This window comes from Aythya fuligula, chromosome 4 (assembly GCF_009819795.1).
Source record: "Aythya fuligula isolate bAytFul2 chromosome 4, bAytFul2.pri, whole genome shotgun sequence".
NCBI lineage: Eukaryota > Metazoa > Chordata > Aves > Anseriformes > Anatidae > Aythya > Aythya fuligula.
The window spans coordinates 12,951,591-12,972,188 of NC_045562.1; the positions used below are offsets into that span (position 1 = coordinate 12,951,591).

Sequence of the window (20,598 nt, forward strand, 5' to 3'; positions counted from 1 at the left end):
AATGACCACGGAGATAAGCTAACGAGAAGTCAGGGCTACTTGGAGCTTTAACTCATTATTTCCTGACCACCCACAGACAAAGAGGCCATTATTTCTATATTTTTACTTAATGACTATTTCAGATGAGTACAAGGGCTCGCTTCGCACCCTGGGGGACTGCCCGAACGTTTTGCTTCCAGCCTGGGAGATACCTCTAGAAAAATCAGGTAACAGAAAGTCCCAGGTCTCAGCAGAGGCTGGAAGAGGCTCGTGTAGCAGCCACTCAGCTGAGCAGTACCCATCACAGAGCTTGGGCTCTCTGCTTCTTGCCTTGCTTCTGTGTCACAGATCCCAGAAGAGGGACCGCCAGGCTGGGGAAGCCTATTTGTGATGATGACTCTGGGGCCAGCACTCAGCTCTCAAATCTGCCTGAGCAATAATATCCTTAGGATTTTGATGACACCTGATGTTTTGCAGGTGACCTGAGGGACCAGTTATCTCTCAGGTGTGAATCTGCTGCTCAAAACGAGGCACAGATCTTGCCACCTTCCCTCCCATGGAAGTAGAATTAACTACCAAAAGTCCCATCGGATTTACTGGGACAACTCAGAGAAAAAAAAAGAGAGATGTCAGAGTAGGTATAATTTCACGTCTGTTGGCCATCAGGTTTTCAAAGCTATAGTGAGAGGGGAAATCATCATTTAATTTAGCAGGCGCTTTGTGTGGTGTTCTGGTTTCACTTACACCTGTGGGTGCATCACCATTTAATAGCCCTGGGGATGTGCAGCATCACACTCTGTATGTTGGCTTTTTGGGGCTCCACTGGGCTTGTCTCAGAGCTGGATGTTCAATGACTGGTGCTAATAAAACCGGTTGGGATCGCCTGGAAGGACAAGAGGAGGCAGGAAAAATCTTGAAAGCTTAAAAATAGCTTGGACTGGCCAGGTGATGTCATTAGATAAAGCCAAACAAGATGCTGATGATTACCTCCTTCTGTAATAATAAGTGCCCCAACACAGAACTGTGGCTGGGGACCTCCAGCACAATTTGGGGGAAACCTGTGGCACCTGGGGAAGCTGTGACAGCTGTGACTTTGCTGCAGACCCCCACTTCATGCTGATGGGGACACGCTTCCACCTGCTCCGGGGGCACCAACACTTGTTACTGCTGGGAGCTGTGCAGGATGTGCCCTTTGCTTTAAAAAGTCAAAACTCTGGATTTTATTGCTTCCTCCTGTACAGTCTCTCTGCCTTGCACAATACAACTGCTTTGTAATAACAGAAAGGGACAGACAGGGGAGCCCTTGATAAATATGTTTGGAGAGGCAGTGGAGGTGATACAGGTTTGTCTCCGTGGCTTTGGGAGGGAAGGACAGGTAGCTGTCCCCATGCACACCCCATTCTGCCGCTGTACTGTGTCCATCCCAGGAGACTTGCAGCATCCCCAGCAGGGAAGGGAAGAGCAGGGAAGGAGGAAGATGTCTGTGGCCAGGCTGCCCAGGTGTGCCCGTCAGCCCCCAGACCTTCCCCATCCCCCTGGAAGGAGGTGTTATAGCTCCCAGCTGCGTGCAGGGTGGAGGCTCTCAGCTCTTCTCCTGCCAGGAGGCTGCCAGCCCCTGGGGGTCCTGTTTGCAGCTCTTCAGGATCTTCAGGAGGTTCCTGAGGTAGGATGGGGAGAGGGGGCTGTTGGGGAGGGGGTTATCAGTATGCAAGGTGGTGTTTTAGTGAGCTTTAAAGTTAATCAGCAAAAAACGTGCTTTTTGGGGCTGCGTTTGTGAGGTCTCTCAAGCTTTGAAAGAGATGGGGTATGGGTGAAATTAAATCCGAGTGTTTGTAACATGGGGCTAAGTCTGTTCCCACTGCACTCATGGGCTGCTGCTCTGTTGTGTGCCTGGCTGGCTTGCCAGGACCTCCTCTGCTCCTTACTGCTGTTGTTGCTCCTCCTTTTGCCTAGAATACAGGTTGTACCTTCAAGGGCATCGTGAAGGCTTAATTTTCATCTCAGGCATGCAACCTAGTGCCCAAACCAGCGAGTTTTTAAGATGAGCGAGCATTGGTGATGTTTGCGACGCTCCTCAGCCAGGGGTGGAAATGAGAAATAGGAGACGAAGGCTGTGTTATTTGCTGCCTCGTACGATTGCTCTGTGAAAGGGTTTGTAGCGTTTTGGTTACTCGGGGAAATGCAGAGGTAAGGCACAAACAGGTTGTGGATAGCTTCATGTCTCCACAGCCCTGTCTTCATTACGATGCAGCACGAGTTGCTGCTGGCACCAGGACAAATTCCACTGTAAATTATGCGTGATTTACATGAGAAGCTCATTAATTCCCCGACACCGGATTTAGATGGTTTCATTTGTAAAGGGTGTCATTTTAAACACTCCTCAAACATATTTCCCTCTAGCTGCTGACTCAGAGTGTGTGCTGAAAGATGATAAACAGTGAAGTGCGCGCGTGTTTATAAATACATGCACACACAGGGACGAAAAATGGTATTAATTAGGAGGTACGTTCCTGGTTTAGTGATGGTGTCACTGATACGCAAATTTAATAATTTCGACTGTCTCACCGTTTGCACAACCTAGAGCTTGTGGGTTTTGTGTCATGTTTATTAAAGTACTGCCTTCTTTTCCTTTCGATTTTAGTGTTGAACCTGGATCCTGGTAGATAATAATCCTTATTATCTCCTCTTCTGGTCCTTTCATTTTTTTAATTTTTATTTTTTTTTTAAGGGTACTTCCTTCTGCATATTAGCTGGCATCAACCCCAACAGTGATGGTTGGGAGAGGTAATTTTTCCACAGTGAAGTGGCAGCTCCCTTGTGCTTGGAGTTGCCTTCTTCAAAGGCAAAACCAGTTCTTAAAAAGCCCTTCAGCCACAACGCAGAAGGATGCAAGGCTCTCCCTTCTTTGTTGTTGGAGCCAATGTGAAGTGAGTCCACGCCACTCAAGCAGCTGTGTGTTACTCAATCATGTGGTGTATGTTTAGGGTTGGAGGGACCTACAGAAATGCTTGCTGTTGGCCAGATTCTTTTGCCAACCCCCTGTTGATCTTGGCAGGACTAGAGCAAAGCCAAAGGGGATGTCTTTCTAAATCCGGCTGAGATTGCGTAGCAGAGGCGGTATTTCCATGAGGGAGTGGCATGCCAAGCATTGTCCGGCAGCGCCATATGAGGGACATGGGACTTTTGAAGCTCCCTTCAGAGGGACTTCTGACTTCAGCAGCAGAAAGGCTTGGTCCTGAACAAGCAGCAGGACCATGCTGGAGCAGCTCGCTAACAAAAGCAATCAGCAGGGTGCCTTTTTTGTGTTTTTTTTTTTTCTCCTCCCTTATGCATTCCCCATTTTTCCCAACTCTTCTCTAATTTAGAAGTTTGACTAAAAGAGCAGTCAGGGAAAAATAATCCCTCGGTGGAATTACCTTTTTATGGGAGTCCCTGTCTCTTTCTCCAGGATAGATATAGCCGATAGGCGCAGCAGAAGTAGCTGTAGTTGCAGCTCATACGTTGAGCTAATGTAGTCCATGCTTTCATTTAACGTTGCTGTTGCATTAAGCAGCATGACCATTGTGCATTAGCCGAAAGAATTATTTGCTCATTTTCAGCTTGTACTTATTGTTTTAATCCAGCATCTGGAGCTACGTGTTCCCTGATATAGGGCTGATGCTGAGACTCGGATGATGGTGTAAGTGTTTTATCATACATTCATGTGCCGTCCGGGTTTAAATTGCAGCTTATAATTATTTTAAATGGGCAGTTGCTCTTTAGAAAATCTTAAGGTTGACACAAACAATAAATGCAGGACAAGCTGCCAGACTCACCTTTGAAGTCTCTGGCCTAAGGAAACTGTTCCTTGACATCTCATTACTTTCCTTCTGTTATTAGAAACAAATGTGGACTTCCTACATGTAGATTAAATATGGCACGAATTAAGAAAGCTGAGGTAGACAGCAGCAGAAGAGGAGAAATTATGCCGCGCTCTGCTGCGGTTTTGTTTATCAGGATGTAAGTCTGAATTTATTATTTTTTATGACTTGTAAGTTAGCACAAGGAAAGAAAAAGGAATAACATTTTTTTTTTTTTTCTGTGACTATCAATCTACCGTGATTCAAAGTGTACTGTTCTGTAAGCTTTTAAACAATTTTGCCACAGGGAAAAAGAAAACGTGCCCGTGTTAAGTAACCCGAACGTCTATGGCTGAGGTTGTCCTTCTGCACGTAGGAAGGCTTTCCTTGCTTTGGGTGAAATTCTCCCACTGCCTGAAAAAAGTGGCTTTGACTCAGAAAGCATGGAGAAGTGGAGGACCGGGTTTTGGCAGAAGGGGCAGGAAACCTTGTAGCTCTCTGCCTCTGAACAGTGCATGTCAGACCTTCCCTGACCTTTATTCTGGCCTTCAGCTTGAAGTCTTCTGTCACCATGTCTGTGCAATATTTGGAAGGGGTGCACAAACATGTTTTTGAAAATAGGAATATCGACAACATTTTTGCAGCAAAAACTTCTCCAGTAGAACTCCTTTTCTCACTTACTTGAGGAAAATTTATGGGGGAAAACAAACAAACTGAATATTTTACAGAAATGTGCCTTTTTCTCGTTGTCTTCAACAACTTACTTCTCAGAGAAGAGCATCAGATCCGCGTGTTGTCTGATTTAACAAGACTTGCGAAGGTGGTAACTGTGACTTCTTCCAGTATCCTGAACTCAGGATGTGTTTGGAAGGAGATTGGATGGCAAAAAGGTGGAAATATAAGTCAGTCCTTGTTCAATTCTCCCAAATGAGAATGTGCTGGGACTGTTAAAAGGGGATTTTGTCTATGTGGTGCCTCCCTACACACTGTATATGTAAGCCAGTGACCATGAAATCTTTGTCAGTTCGATCATTTTCCTGTAGTGCTGAAAGGAAGTTTTTCTATAGCACTTTATTTTGAAGACCCAGCACTCCTATAGGCATTGCACGAATTCTCCTTTCCTTGTTGTTGGTTTACTTTGGCTAAAGTTTAGGTCTTGAAAAGTATTTAAAACTGTTTTATGCTTTTTATTTTCCCCCTCCCTCTGGGGGAATATGCTTAGATCAACTTGGCTTAAACTGTCCTAAAAATCTCAATGTAACCCCAGAGGGGGATTGTTAGCTCAGTCCCTTAAGCACTGGGAAGGTCTGCGTATGGTGCAAATCTGTGCAAATATCATGAAAAAAGTTGTAGGAGCAGATGATACCATCCAAAAAGGTGATCCCAGGTGTTATTGACAGTCTTCAAGCATCACGATCTAACACATTATTTCTCAATGTAGATAAGCCCTCCATGTGACGTTCCCGTCTTTTACCCATCCTCATCGTGCAATATACTGTTTTGAGTGGAATATTTTAATTCTTTCTAAATCGTAATGAAAGTTGTGTGTGTAGTTCATAATGCAAGCGGAATAGCTCATATTTCTTTCTTTATTTATTTTATTTTTCTTTTTCTTGAGGGTGAGAGCCTCATTGGTTTAGGCATGTAGTTGAACACTGTTCCTATCCTGAAAAATATGCATCTCTGGGTAGACGAGATGGACAAAAAGTGGGGGGAAAAAAGGAGGGTTATTCTTATTTGACAGGGACTCTACTGAGGCAGGAGAGGAAAAAAGGTCCTTAGTTTTGTAGACTTACAGGTTTGTTACATCTTGCAAAGCGATCTCATTTTGAGAAATGTGATGGAATAAGGCAGAGTGAAATTTCTTCTGATTTCTCTGAGGGGAAGCTTCAACCTTATTTTTTCAGTTTGTGTGCCTGGTATGTTGTAGGCCAGGCCAAGTATTTTACAAAAAATGAAACAAAACACTCTGCCAGAAACCGTCTGTGTGTCTATGTATATTAAAACAAAAATCCAAGTCGTATCCCATCTTTGAATGCCTTTTCCATATGAGGAGACTCGGGTTTGGTTTTTGCATGATGCTGTACATTAGCTCGCATGTTTGTGGGTCATTCTGCTACCGACCAAGGCACTGAAGAAAATCAGCAGTTACTGTTATGTGAAGTAGAATAAGGAGAGCATGTCACCTGTAATATGATAACATATTAATTTACCAAGTCAGAAAATGGAGCTAGACGGACTGGAAGCTTAGTCTGACTCTGGACTGTGCCAAATAGATCTTAGCTAAGTGAGGCGAATGTTTATGATTAATTTTGGAGCGGCTTAATTTTTGCACGTTAAACAGGTTGGTGTTTGGTTCTAGGCTCTGAAGCAGGGAGGTGCCTCGGTATGAGTCTGGCTTAGGTGCTCTGAATTCCTGCTCGCGGTTGAGCCGATGCTTGGTGTTAGCGCGCTGGCAGGGCTCCCTGAGTCAGCACCTTCGCTGAACTGAAACCCGAAACTTGGAAATGCGCAGACAGGTTCGTAACCTCTGAGTATCTGTTTCTTTTCTTTTATTTGTGGTGGCTTTCTGCCAGTGTGATTTTCATGACATCAGTTGCTTAATGAGTGACGCTACCATAATAAAGACCTGGAGAATCACGCTTTGTCTGGGCAATGCTGTTTCTCCTACAATCTTTGGCTGCTGCTAAAATGTCACTGTGAAACTCTGTCCAATGTTTCTATGGCTGAAAAAGCATCAGTTGACCAACAGTGGCTCAATGGTCTTTGCCTTGGGTGCTTGGGGTCCAAATTTTTATTCTCCATTTCAAGCAGTAGCCAAACCCAGGTTTTTGTGCTCAGTTTCCAAAGTGGCTGTTGTCCTGTCTTCTCACTGGGCCCTCTCCTGCAATTCGTGTCCGCTGCACTGCCCAAGCAGAATAAGGTAATGTTTTTATTCCGTAGTTAATGGGTATGCTTAAGATGGTTTCTCTTCGGGGCTTTCCCAATGACTTATGAGTAACTTGTGTTTGTCTTTAAACCCTGGTACCACTGAAGTTGAGAGAGGCCTGAAAACGATTATGGAGGAAACATGCTAGTTCTTAAGACCCTACAAATAGTGTTTCATTCCTCCCCCCCCCCCCATGCTTTTAATTCTTTTAAGGATCCCTAAATAGGAGCTTTTTAAATCAAAGCAGCAAGGAGCAAAAGCGTGTCACAGAGTTATGAGCCAGATGTCGGTCGCAGTTTCTCAGGTGCGCTGTTCCCTAACACCCACTCGGCTTTCCTTGTGGTGGTTCCCCAGAGGGGGCCTTGAGGCTGGATGCAAGCTGAAATCAATCCTCAGCCTCTGGCATCTGGTTGCTGAGGGCTGGAGCTGAGTTGAAGTTGTGTGAACTGAAAAACTGAGACAACGTGATGTTTGGAGCAAGCCTGGGTCTTGGGAACATATTGCTCAAGCAACCAGAAACCAGGCTTCTATCCTTGTGCCAAACCAAAGTCAAAAGCCACATGGGTTTCAGAGCATTTTATTTTATTTTTTTTTTTTTAAAACAGTGTTAAAGAGTAATCTGGATTCGGTGATTGAAAACTCCTTCCTTTTGCCCTGCTGTCTGTAATGTCTGCTTTGACTTGTGCCATACCCTTGAGGCCTTGCATTAGAGGAGCTGAGCACTCACAGCAGAGAATTTGACCGAAATGTGGATGTCTTGAAGTGCATTGAGGAATGTTTTTCGAATATGTAGCGTTGCCATACTTGGTTGGCTCAAGGTAAAAATGGGAGGAAAGATACTCTTAAAACAGTTTCACCTCTGGCTTTTCCTTGGGTTTGCTTGGGACTCTGGCTAGGATATCTTAGGATGTTGCATTCAGCCTTTTATTTATATACATACCCATAACTTGGCACAGACAAAATAAGAGACAAATAACAAATTGTATTGAACTTGCTTAATTTCTGAACTGGGATGTGGTATGGCGTGGAAGGGGAAGCTTTCCATGTAGAACAGAGGAGGAAGCCAAACATGGAAAAAGGCCACGCTTGTCTTTTATACACCCAAGATTAGACCTTAATTTTCTTTCTTTGCAAAGAAAGAGAAGAGATCGTGGGGGCAGACTTGTGATGCTGCAGTCCTGGGACATCTGGCTCCAGTGGAGCTCTTGCTGGTGATTAGATACATCTTGCAATCAGCCTTCTCAGCAAACACGTAATTACTGGAGTTTCATACTTACTTCAAATGGTTAACATATGATGTCCTTATACATTTGCTTTTCTTGCAGCTCGTTTTTCCCTGTAACTCGTCTGTGCAGGATTTGTGTAGTCTGTGATGGTGGTGTCTCACCTGGCAGTTTGCTGTGTAGAAAGGTTAAGGCTGCTAATGGAGCTAGTGAAGACAGAAGAATCATGATCGAGTCCAATGTTAGTTATGCTGATCTGTTTGTAGACTTGTTTGGTGCTAAATCTGGGAAGCGTTGATTTTATTTTTAACTAGATGCCACAAATTTGGGCAGTCCTGTTTGTGAACCTTACAATCAGGTTGATGAACCAGTCAAAAATGACGAAATTCGAGGGCTTCTCCTCTTTTGATCTCTAGATCTCTCATTGAAAAATGGCAATTTATCTTAAAAGTATCTGAAAGAACAATACTGTTTTTATTTATTTATTTATTGAGGCATAAACATGAGTTAAGAAATGTCCACAGCGAGTAAAACAGTCAGATTTGTGACCATCCTGGCATTCTTTCTATTCCCATGGTTTTCCTGCAGTGACATAAGATGGAGGCAAGTATCTTTCCAACGTAAAGATTAGTTATGAGGAACAAGCATTTGTATGGGCTGTGCACAAGGACAGACTCCACACGGACCTTGATGGGAAGTGCTTCTGATTACTTTAACATGGCTGGTGCACACTCGGCTTCAGAAGAGAGCTCTGCTGATTGATATTTTTAATGAGCTAGGGGAGAGTCTTCAAACTGCCTGTCTATCTACCTACAAGCCCTCAGGGTAGAGAGCTAAATCATTGTGAAGCATTAGAAGTAGGAGAAACTTGGCAGGTGATCCCACTAGCCATATTCTCTGGTATATATGGTATTTGTGTATATGCACATCAAACTTTATTTATTTATCTTCTTGCAAAGCAGCTTGAGTGACTATTCCCATCAGCAGCGTTGAGTAGCTTTTGTCTAGCTGACAGCCCAATTTCATTGCTGGTTTGAGCCACTGAAACAAATCCAGTTTCCCTGTTTTTTCTACCCTAAAAATAGAAAAGGGGGAATGCATGTGGAGGAATGACTGTTTGTGTATATATGCATGAGAATGTAGTCATATGTGTGTTTGTATTGGTTGATATATGTCTGAGGAAGGTCTGGAAGTATGCCTGTGAGTACTCTACTTTATTATAAAAATAAACGGGGTATTAGAAAACCCTTGGTAGCAGAACTTAATGGCATCAAGGAAAATATTGGATTCTGGGTGCTATTTCTAAGTCCTTTTCATCAGAATGGAAGTGGCATGATCAATATGTACCTCTTTGGCTGTTAACTCTTCAGATTTAGCAGAAATCACATTAAATGGAATAGATTTTATTCCTGGCTCAGTCAGAGAGGGTTATATTTAACTGAACTCTCTGGAAGTCAACTATTTGGGAGCTGCCAACTCTCCACAAAATAATGATGCCTGTAGCTGTACCCAAACAAATCATGATATCGTTTCTTTGTCATTAGCAATGCGGGCCCCGCTTTCTAATGAACTAAACAAAAGAAGGTCTGGTGGTGTGCATCCTGGTTTTTTTTCCTTAATTATCCCATTGATATCTTCGTCTGTCTGGCATTGAGGGAGATTCATCTTGCTCTATCCTAGGGTATCTTTGAAAGAGAAGGCCTTCCTACCATGGATTTGAAAACCTCTACTGTAGCCACTGAGTGTAACCCAGACCACCGGTTTGGGAAGCACAGCGTCTGGGCTGAATTTGCAGTTGTAGGGAACATCCGTAACCAGTAGAGATTGCAGCAGGAGTAGTCATACTTGCTGCTGCAAGTGGCATCTAACAGTATTTAACACTCAAACTGAGTCCATGTGTGTTGGCAACATCATTTTAACATCATAGAAGTACTGATACAGGTAAGAAGACGACAATTATTTATATTAATTACTGGGAAACAAACAAACAAACAAAAAAACATTAATAGCAGAGTCTGTAGGTCCACAGGAAATCAATGTTTCCTATAGCAAAACACTTTTTTCTTTCTCCTTAAAAAAAAATAACCTTTATGTTCTGGAGATGCTGTCATGAGGGAGGCCTCCTAGGTAGCATCTCTTCACACTTCCCACATATTGTGTAAATATATCTACCTCAAGTATTTCATCTTCTCAGAAGTCATGCTTTCTTCTCCAAACAAGAAATCTGGAATCCTCTTCCTCTTACAAAGCCCACCTGTAGCTTGGCAGACTACCAGCTTGAGGCTGTGTTGCGTGTTTTTTTTTTTTTTTTTTTCTTTTTTTCTTTTGATAGTGCTCCAATTTCAAGTTTTGCATAAAAGCTGTAAATGTTTCTGGAGTTACGAGTGATCTCATTTCCCCCTTTCTCCCATTCCCCAGGAACATTCCTAATACGTTACTCAGTTACTCTCTCTACTGAACAGGAGAATTTCAGCAATAAATAAGGCAACACTCGAAACCGTAAATAATGTTTGGACAGCTTGTGGTGAGGCTTTTCCAAAGGGAAGAACCTATTTTGTCGTGGCAGCGTATGGTGGGGCTGTCCAGTGTCGTGCTGGAAGCTGACGATCGTGGTTCAGAGCACGCTGTTACGTGCGTTGAGTGCCCTGACTCCCCACGAGTCGTGTGGTTTTATTTTTCCCAAGGACTCCTGAAGAATTGGCACGTAGGACAGAAAAGTAAATCACGTTGATTGGAGATGGGGGAGGATGAAAAACAACAAATAATAACCCCTGCTAAGAAATTCCGTGCTAAGGCTGAAACTGCAGCCCTGTCTTAGGTCTTGGTTGGAAAAAAAAAAAATGGCAAGAGCATATGTCGATGACAGATTGCCAACCTTAGCATTTAATTCCTGGCATTTTGTGGGTTTATAGGATTTGCTGACAAAAAGATGGGGGGAGGGCTGTAGGGAATGTAATTTCCTGAGCTTTCTTCTTGAAGGGAAAAATCTCAACCCATCTTCTTTTATTGGAAGATATTGGAAACAGCATGAACAATTGTAGTTTTTCATTAGATTAAATACCTCTGAGTTATGACACTTTCTCTTCTTTAAAAAGCGATGTCCAAAGCATAGGAGAAGTATGCATAATTAAATTCTTTCCTTACTTGAACTTCATTATGATGCAGTCTATTTTTATTTCGTTTGACACCTCTGAGCTATGTAGACTCATGATCTGTTAAAATGTGCGTGTTTACAAAGATGTGAACAACCCCAGTCTGCCTGCTCTGCAAAGATGTATAATAATAAGCAATATTTTGAAAACTTACGGGAAGTATGAAAACGAGGATGTTAAAAACAAAGCCCTGCATTGCACCTGGGCGCTTACTCAGACGCTAGCTAGCCGTAGTGTATAAAAACACCGTGTCCTTCCTTTGCCTTTTTCTTATCTCTATTCCATCACCCGTCGAAATATCCTTGATCTGAAAGCCTCCGACCTGCTTTTGGTGTGGATCCTTGATAGGGAGCTGTTGTAAGTGATGCAATTAGAAATCCCGATGAACCCTTGGGATTCCAGCTGGATGTCTCTGAGCCTTACGCACTGAATGGAGAACCTGGAGGAAGCAATTAAAATGTTTTCAGGAAGATCACGAAACGATTTAAATATAAATTGTGATTTTCCCAAACCCAGAACAATTCCTGGAGGAAGGAGGGGGAGGAATTGAAGGCTCTTTTTCCTTTGGAGGTTTGACCTGTTTCTCTCTTGACTGAGGAAATAGCTTGGGAAAAGGAGAGCACTTCTCTGATACAGGGTTTGAAGACATTTCACAAAGGGTTCTTTGATATGTAAAAGATCTTTTAAAGTTCACAAAGGCCTTGGGTCTATTTAAGTGTGCATCAGTCTATTCTCACTGAGCAATAGTACTTGAAACTGCTCCTAGTGGTTGGGTGCCAGAGCTTCCAAAATGCTGGACTGTGTTTTTTTTTCCCCTTTTGCATCAGCATCTAAGGCAGCAAAGGGCTCATCTTTTGGCTCTGTGTCATCTCAGCATGTACTTTGGTGAGCTTGGGAGGTTGCTTGGCATTACCGAAGGAATATAGATGCTTAATAGTAGTTGTTACTCTTTTCTATAGAGGCCATACAATGCGTCTGGGTCCGAGTTTGTTGTCTGCAGGCGACACCTCCGGTAGAAATTAAAATAGCCCCCAAGCCCTTTGTTTCGGCTTTTATTGAGCCGACAAACTGCTGTAGCAAAATGATATGTTTTATAATCTCCATGAGTTAGTTGTTCATTTCAGGGCTCATGAAATTTAAAAGCTAGGCAGGCCGGTCGGCAGTACTTGTAAAGCCCGTGAGTCTGTCGTTTCAGGTCCAGGGATCTGCAAATCCCCAGCGGAGTGTGGATGTCCATTATAATCTCCACGGATCTTCCATGAAAGCGTTTTGGAAGTTTGTGAAATACTCTGGTAAACCAGAGGACTGCATACCACATGTGGCGTGCCATTTCTTTTGGCATTCTGTTCGGGTTTTAACGTGCTGAAATCCATCCTTTTCAGGCTCACCAAGACTACAAACTCTGTGGTGAAACTGAGCAGCGGTTGTAATCCTGCACTCTGCTCTGAGGATCCGTGGGTTTATGGCTGTGTGTGATTGCAGTCAGCTCTGCTCTATTTCATTTGGCTTCCCCGGCAAAGATTTAATTCTCATCAGGCTTTCCTCCTGCGGGTTGGGCGCCTTAAGCTGGGTCTTTCAGCAGGTAGAAACCCCAAATAAATGTGGTGAAGGCAGAGGCCTGCTTGTTCTCCATGAGGAATGCTGATGTATGTGACATTCAAACATGTTGCTGGAGTATCCAGTCTCATGGCATAGGCGTAAGTGGAGGACAAGGAGAAGTGTAGCTTAGCAGGGTCTCTAGACTTCTTTTTCCTGCCTTTTATTTTCTTTAGCTCCGTGGCAAACATGGAATAAGATGTTGAGAGCTCTGTCCTTTTTGACATAGGTAAGTTTGGGGTAAGAACGTGCCTGTATGGATAAATTATTTTACAATGCTTTCCTAAACAGTGCTGATACATCTTTAAGTGTTAATGAACTGGCCTGAAATCCCTTGCTGGGTTTTCCTCATCGGGGGCAGTAGCAAGGTGGAGTTGGTGCACGGAGCTCTCCGGTCTGTAGGCAGGTGCTACGTATGACTCCAGGGCAGGAAGATTTATGCATTTCCAAACTTGATTTTGGTAATAGCGGTGTATAATGATCGCTGTGTTCTTTCTGAAGAAACATCTGCCGGAATGCAATCTTTTGCCCGAAGCTGTCATTAGGATTAGCCAGCAAATGTCCCATTTTGACTGTTGAGTACCGGGTCCAGAATCCTGCAATGGGATTTTGTTCCCTAAAAGAGATTTGCTGACTTTTCTGGCTTGTGTGCGTGCACAGGCACATATGTATGTGCATACCTCTTCAAATTGTAAATTGCTCTAAATTGCTACCAGCTTTTGAACTTCACGGGGAGGACCAAAAACAAACAAAAAAAAAAAAATTCAAAACAGGGAAGAAAAAAAAGGCAAACTAACAACAACAAAAAAAGTCCTACCTTTCAAGTACCTCAGGATCTCCTAACAAAACCTGCATGCTTTCAGGGCTCATTTGGCATTAATGAAGCACTGACAAATATTTTTGCAGCTGGGTTAGTGCTAATGAAAACCATTAGTCGGGAAGGACCTCTGTGCAGAACTGAGTTTTGCCTAATTTCAGGTCCCTGAATCGCTCGAGTCTGGGAGAGTGTGTCTGTGGCTACGTCGAAGAGCACGTCTAGGGCTGTGACTGAATGTTTATCCCGTCCTGGTGCTCTGGGCTTGGCATCCACTGTGGGCAACGTTGGGATATAACAGCATGTCCGTGTCCCTGTTGTATCTCTGGACCAACACCAGCTCATCCTGTAGGGTGTTTGTAGGAAGAAGAGAACCAGGTGGGGAAAATGGGGCTGTTTGGCTTAGGATTCCTCTCTTGTATGTGACCCAAGACTTGATTCACCATACACTGTAATACCTGGGGTTGTGGCTCCATGCCCTGGAACAGCTGTATGCTGCTTGGCCAATCCCTCTTAAAGACATTTCCTCTTAAAGACATTGTCTGCCTTCATGTGAGGTTTTGTTCCCTTTAAACTCTCTTCTAAGAGGACTGCACGGATAGTATTGCGTGAAATAAACATTTTTTTTCTATATACATTTATTCTGAGGGAACAATGTAAATGTATGCAAGTAGGATACTATTGTGTGAGAGCCGTGACTTATTTATATGAAGTATCAGAACACAGAGGGCTTGATTTATAACGCCGAATAGTTAATGGGAATAAGTCATAAATTACAGCATTAGACTTACGGGGTGTTTGAGATCCCTGCTTCTTTGTGTGAGCTGCTATATAGGAGGACGGCAGGCTGATTTTTCTGTGTACTTTGTGGATTTTCATATGTTGGCTTTATATTAATCTGTCAATTCAGTCAGGAAAAGGGAACGTTTTTACTTGGCAAGTTTTGCAAGCCATGAGAAATAGGGGAATTTCTTTCTATGTCTACCTGTCCCCACCTGCTTCCACTTTGTTTCTGACAGCAGCCCTGGTACCTGTGTCTGCAAGTGCTGCACTGGGGCTTCAGCTCCAAGGCATCGCTCTCGCCGAGGGCAGCAGTGCACAAATGGGGTGAGGCAATAGCCAGAACAGCCAGACAGCAGGATAAATGGCATGCAGGGTGCAAAAAGCACATGCATCTTGGAAACGTCCTTTTTGGGGACAGGAAAATAATGCCACGAGGAAAACTTGGGATTTTGCTTTATGGAAAACAGAATTATTTGCTTCTGGTTCTGCTTCCCCGCATTGAAATTAAGACCCAGTCGATAAGTACAGCATTGATAATGTGTAAATTATTGCCACTGAAAGCAGGAAAGAAGTTTTGCAGCTGAAAATAGTTAATAAAATCCACTAGTCATGGGTAGGTCTTTGAACATTGGAGTAATGGGAGCTATCTGGATAGACGGCTTGCCTTGGCTAATTATTGCAAGGATGAATCTGTAACACACAATGAGGAGATGTCAGAAAAGAGGCATCCATCCTTGAATGGCAAAGTATAATTATGGTTACTACAATAATTGATACATAATTATTGTTGACACAGTTGATAGTGGCTGGTATTGGGCTCCTGCTAATAGTTGCTCAAATGGTTAGATGGGCTTTTTTTTTTTTTTTTTTGGTCACATCTCAGACTTGCTCCAACAGCAGCAAACATCTTCCATCAAAGTGTTCGTTTCTTTTTATTTTCTTCCCCCTTTCCTGTTCTTTTTCAGCCATTTGACAGCAATTTACTACCTTGCTTAGCTTTTTAGTCAGTTGTCTCCCACTCCGGAAAGCCAGGTTTCTTAAGTGCTTCTATGATGCCAAGTTAATTGCCCGAAAATAAGTGCTTGAAGATGGATCAAGTATTGTCTCATCAGCATTCGGCATCCCTGCCAGAGCACGGGGGGGAAGGGAGGAAGCACCAGGCAAGTTTGAAGAAAAGAGATGGGTAACAAAGGCAGGCAGGACTGTCCTAGGAGCAGTGAGCCAACAAAGCTCTCCTGGATGCAGCTCAATCCCTAGCTCCTTTGCAGGTGGTACTGTGAAACATCACCAGCACCACAGTTCACAACGCTGGTGGGAATGATCTGCCCTGTGCAAAAATTGCAGGGGAGATGGTGCTTTTGGGTGGCCCTGACCTTGACCATTTACAAAGGAAAATGTTGACTGAAGTACGTGTCTACCTGCCCAAGCAGTGCTAGTGCTTTATTTTCTCTACTTCTATAGAGAAAATATACTACTATACTATTTTCTCTACTTCTATAGAGTGGATGGGGGCTGGTGTTCCTGACTTGTCTTTGTGGCGAGGGTGATTTCTAGATAAATAAGCAGTCTTGGAGGTATTTGTAAAATGTGAAGATACACAGCAGCTATCCTACAAATTAAATTGGGAAGAGCAGAGGAAAAATCACAGCTGGCTCCTGCAATTCCTCCTTGCTGCTGGTACGTAGCGTAGTCAGATGCAGTACCAGACTGGATATATCACAGCAAGTGTTGGATCTTTTCCTTTTTATTGCAAAGCTTAACAAGCAAACAACAAACAAGAGGCATAGCTAAGCACTGTGATGAAACTATTTGAGGCAGGTCAGGGAGGATTTCACAGATAAAGCACCCAACCTCTCCCTTTAGGCTTGCGGATGAACAGATTGGGACTTCGAGGGAGCAATGGGGATGATGGGTGTAGCTGAACGCCAGAGCTACATTAATATGTAGACAAATGCCAGAGCAACGTTAACAAAGGCCACGTTGTTCAGGGACTGAAATGCAAGTTGAGTCCTGCTGAAATCCCCGTGGGGTCTCAGAGCTGGTAGCTGTTTGCAGGGGCATGAACGTGTTTCAGGTACCTGGTTGTCGCGCCCTGCTCCTCGGCTCCAGCTGTGCTCCCCAGATCTGGGATCAGGGAGGAAGCTCCCACCCCTCCAGACTTGCTGTCACTGCTGGGGCTTTGCTCTATCCTCCTTTGCTGAATAGAGCTGGGGCCACTCCCTGGGATTTAACAAATCCTCTACTATTTCAGGGCCCGAAGGCGTGGGCAAGACTCTTGATCCCTTGTGCCCCGCTCTTCCTCTGATTGATTACTTACCCTCCAGTGCATGGGACTGAGTCTTGAGGGATTTCTTGCAGTCCACTCTTCCTGGGACCCATCCAGCAGCTTTGCCCTGATGATATTTGTGCCAGCCCCTTTACCTGACTTCAGTGAGCTGCAATGCTGCCTCTGCTCACGTTTAATTTGGGAGTGCATCCCCGCTCCAGAGAAGGAGCAGGCTTTTACTCTGCCTTGTGCGTTGTCAGCAGATTTATTAACTAAGCTTTATAAGTATAAAACCTTTAATAAATGGGATGTCAGTGCTTTAAGGAACTTGCCTCATTTTTACCTCTTACTGGCAGAGCTTGCAGTCAGAAGCTGAGCAAATCTGATATAAGCATGTGAATATGTGTGTAGCCTGTATTAGTAACTTTGTAGGGCATACATGTTATTTTAAAACATTTTCTACCATTCAGCCTTTATCTCAAGATCAGAAACACTGCAGTCCTTGACTTGGTTAGGCAGCACTGTAAGTAAATAATTACAGTTGAAAAGAACTCTGAAAATATTAAATATTGCTTTAATAAGTGCTCTCTGTCTACATTTCTCTCTCCTGTCAGATACGCAACCCTCGATTAATGCGTCAGCCTTCCTTTACCATTCATCTGTGAATGTTACCCCACTTACCGCGTGTATTTTTTGAAGGACCCGTCACCACTGTGTCAGTGCAGCTCTTCCATATCTCATTTGCCAAACAGGTTGGGACTGGCAAGAGCCAGAAAGGAGAGTAATGAGCCAGAGAGAGCCCAGCGTGCCTGAGCACCAGACCCAGTGCATATCTTCAGCAGAATCCTAGGTGATAAATTCACACTTAAACCTTTGTCAGTGCTCATGTGGTAATGTCAGTTCAATAACATCCCTTCAGGACAGTAAGATGCTTTTTACATTTATAATGAATGAGATAATTTGATTATTGTTGCTAGCAGCAAAGAGGTTTAGAGATAGCCCAGCTCTCATCCCCACGAGAAGCAGAAATGATGAAAGAAACATTGCGGCATTCCTCGGCACACATTTGATCCATCAATCACCCAGACAAAGTATGTACTCCTAAACTATTACAGTGTGACATCTTCTCCTCAGACTTCTGAGTTTACTGACTTTAAAGCAGCAAGTCAATTAGGAAGCCAAACCTAAACTGGGAGAAGAGGGGGAGAAGGGAAAAAAAAAAAAAAAGTAACAAACCCACACCACCATTAAAATACTAACCTGACATGCTTAGGTTTGTTTGATAGGCTAGCAGACTGCTAATATTTAATTTTAAAAACCTGGATGCAGTCCAAAGCAAACTTATGAATAGCATAAGTCATATTAAAGCAAACTTTCATTAAGCAACAGCTTTCTCATAATTAGTTTCAGCAGAAGGATACGGTTTCAGAGAAACTATGGCATTTCTTCATTTCAGTAACAGGGCTTTCTGCTAAAGGTTATTTCCAGAGGGTTACTCATCGTGTGGCGTGATGAAATAAACGGGCGACTGATAAATTTGGAAGAAAATCTAGACTGGGAGTCCAGCTCCTGTTCTGTCCCAGTCCCCTGGACAAAGCAAGCATCCTGATACTGTCCGACCCCTACGAGCAGTCCCTGGAGAGGTGCTGGGGTGAAGTACACCGGTTGTAATCCTCTGCTGGAAATGATCGTGTTTGTTACCGGAGGAAAAGTATGAGGGAATACAGGGGGGTGAATTCTGAAATGAATTTTGCCAGGCAGTGGGAGAGGTGTAGTGGACGCAGCTGCCGATGGACCTTACTGCCGTGGGAGGCTTGTGCAGCGATCACGCGTTTGTGCCCCATCCAAACGTCACAGTGATGCACGCCGTGGCCAGCAGCACTGGAACTCATCATGCTTTGTTACCAGAGAGTTGGATCTGGTGGGATATTTATCCTTTTGCCTTTCCGTAAACTGCATTAAGTTAATTGCTGATGCGAGGGGAAGAACATGCACAGAAATACCCGCGGAGAGTGAGGAGCCCAAATTCCCTTGCCCAAAGTGTCCTTGATTCCTGGAATAGAAACACGCGCATCCAAAAATGAATAAGTTCTCCCAAAATAATTAGATAGACATGGTGATGTTTAATTAGTGATGTTTTCATTATTATTTTAAAGCTTGTGCACTTACCCAGTATTTCCAGCGTTTGAGCTAGCAAGCTTTTTGCGCTGTCAGGGATCAAGGGAGGTTTTATTGTGCGTTGCCATGTGTTTATTTTCAGTGTCCACGCCTGAGAAGCTGTACTGTGCACATGTGACAAGTGTTTGTGTTTCCTGGGCAAAGGGAATGAGTTCAGGGAGATAAAGGGGTCGGTGGGTGGTGTGAGCAGTAAGCCTCGGGGGTGGCCCTTGTCACGAGTCCCACAGCTGCTTCTTGGAGGCACAGGGGTTCGTGTTCTTGACAGCTTCCCCTCCAAGGTCTTCAGATTGGCTCTTAATTGGCAAGCTCATTAGCAGGCTTGCTAAGAGGAGGGAGAGCGAGCCAAATTTGTATTCTGTCAGCACTTGCTGTGAGGAGTCAGTAATCAAATGGCTTTTTTAGTGTCTCCTTCAGTGTCTGCTTCTGATGGCTCAGGTTTGTAGGCCTGCTATAAACCCCAATAAATATAACAGCCATTAATAACTGATTGACCAAAGGGATTTATGTAATCATGGGATTACAGATGCTAATTCCTTTCTCCAGTCATGTTTCTGCATTTTATTGATCGTGGAACTGGCTGTAAAACTGATTTAAACTAATGGCATGCCAGCAAATGGGTGGCTTTAATGCCGTACAGACACCAAAACACGGCTTGGGGTGAGCGATGCTTGGGCTGGTTTCAGAAACACTGGAAGAGGAGGGAGCTGGGAAAGTTACTGCGTGTCCTGTAGACAACCCCAGGAGCTGCAGCCAGCCCAACTATTTATTATCTGTCTTAGAGAAAGTGGCTGTGCTGGGCTGGATGTGTTCAGCTGCAAATAGTTGTTTTTCTTAGGATATCTGGCGCGCTCTTTTGCCTCATAAGGCAGTCTGCAATCCTTGGTCCCAAATGGGAACCATGCTTTGCCACCTGGGGTCAGCCCTTCAGGCTGAATGTCCCCTTCCCTTGGTTTGTGTGGCATAGTGGGGCTGATTGCTGAGGCTATTCTGTGTGTCTGAAACTCATGCTCCTAAATCCCCTTAGGTCTCTTCCAAAAATGACCATGAGGATTTCCTCCAAGGAACCCAGCCCAGGTCTTTTGCGACCGGCCGGGTCTTTCACCTGAAATTTGACCTGAATTTTCACCGGAAGACCAACTTTTTCTGAGATGTTAGTGAATTCTGGTGGGGTGAACGTTTGGCTTGCTGTACGTCAGATATTTCTGCATTAGCGAGGCAGAATTACGATCGGGTACAGTGAATAATGATCCACAAGGCATGGCAAGGCAGCGCTGAAGACATAAGGTAGAGCAAAGAGACACAGACACAATGAAAATGTATGTTGGCTCATCTACATTTAAAGCAGGCTATGGGAAGTGCCTTTAATAAAATACCTTGTTTTTTTATCCTAAAGTAAACAAAGCGAAGCTGGAAAAACGTTGAACAGAAAGCATCAGGCACCCGCGGTTGACAGTCAGCGCTTGTGATGTGAGACGCGCTCTCGGCTTCCAAGGCAGGGGATGCAGGTGGTGCCACATGTGCGATGCCTTTGAACGCCGAGCACGCCAGCTACATCTGAAAGGTATCAAGCCCAAAGCTTCAGCAGCAGCGAGCGCCCATCAGCTCTGTCAGGCAAAGCTCTCTGTGAAGAAGGCTGCCGGCTGAAAAGGCAGCAGGACACAGAGATCAAGTGCTTTTCATCCGTTTCCAAACTGGATGCGTTGTTTTTTTGTTTTTTGTTTTTTTGTTTTTTTTTCCCCAAGCTTTATTAATAATAATGTTAGTTTGCAAAGGCAGCACTGACTGCTACATAGTTAGTGTGGATAGGATGAAAACATGAATAAAATGTGAAAGTGAGCT

General features: G+C 43.9%; 1 protein-coding gene across 16 annotated transcripts in view; it reads left to right on the forward strand.

Moving 5' to 3' along the window:
* ADGRL3 (adhesion G protein-coupled receptor L3) overlaps nt 1-20,598 on the forward strand; it is a 509,872-nt gene that overhangs the window by 137,004 nt on the left and 352,270 nt on the right. The gene's annotated exons all lie outside the window — the stretch shown is intronic.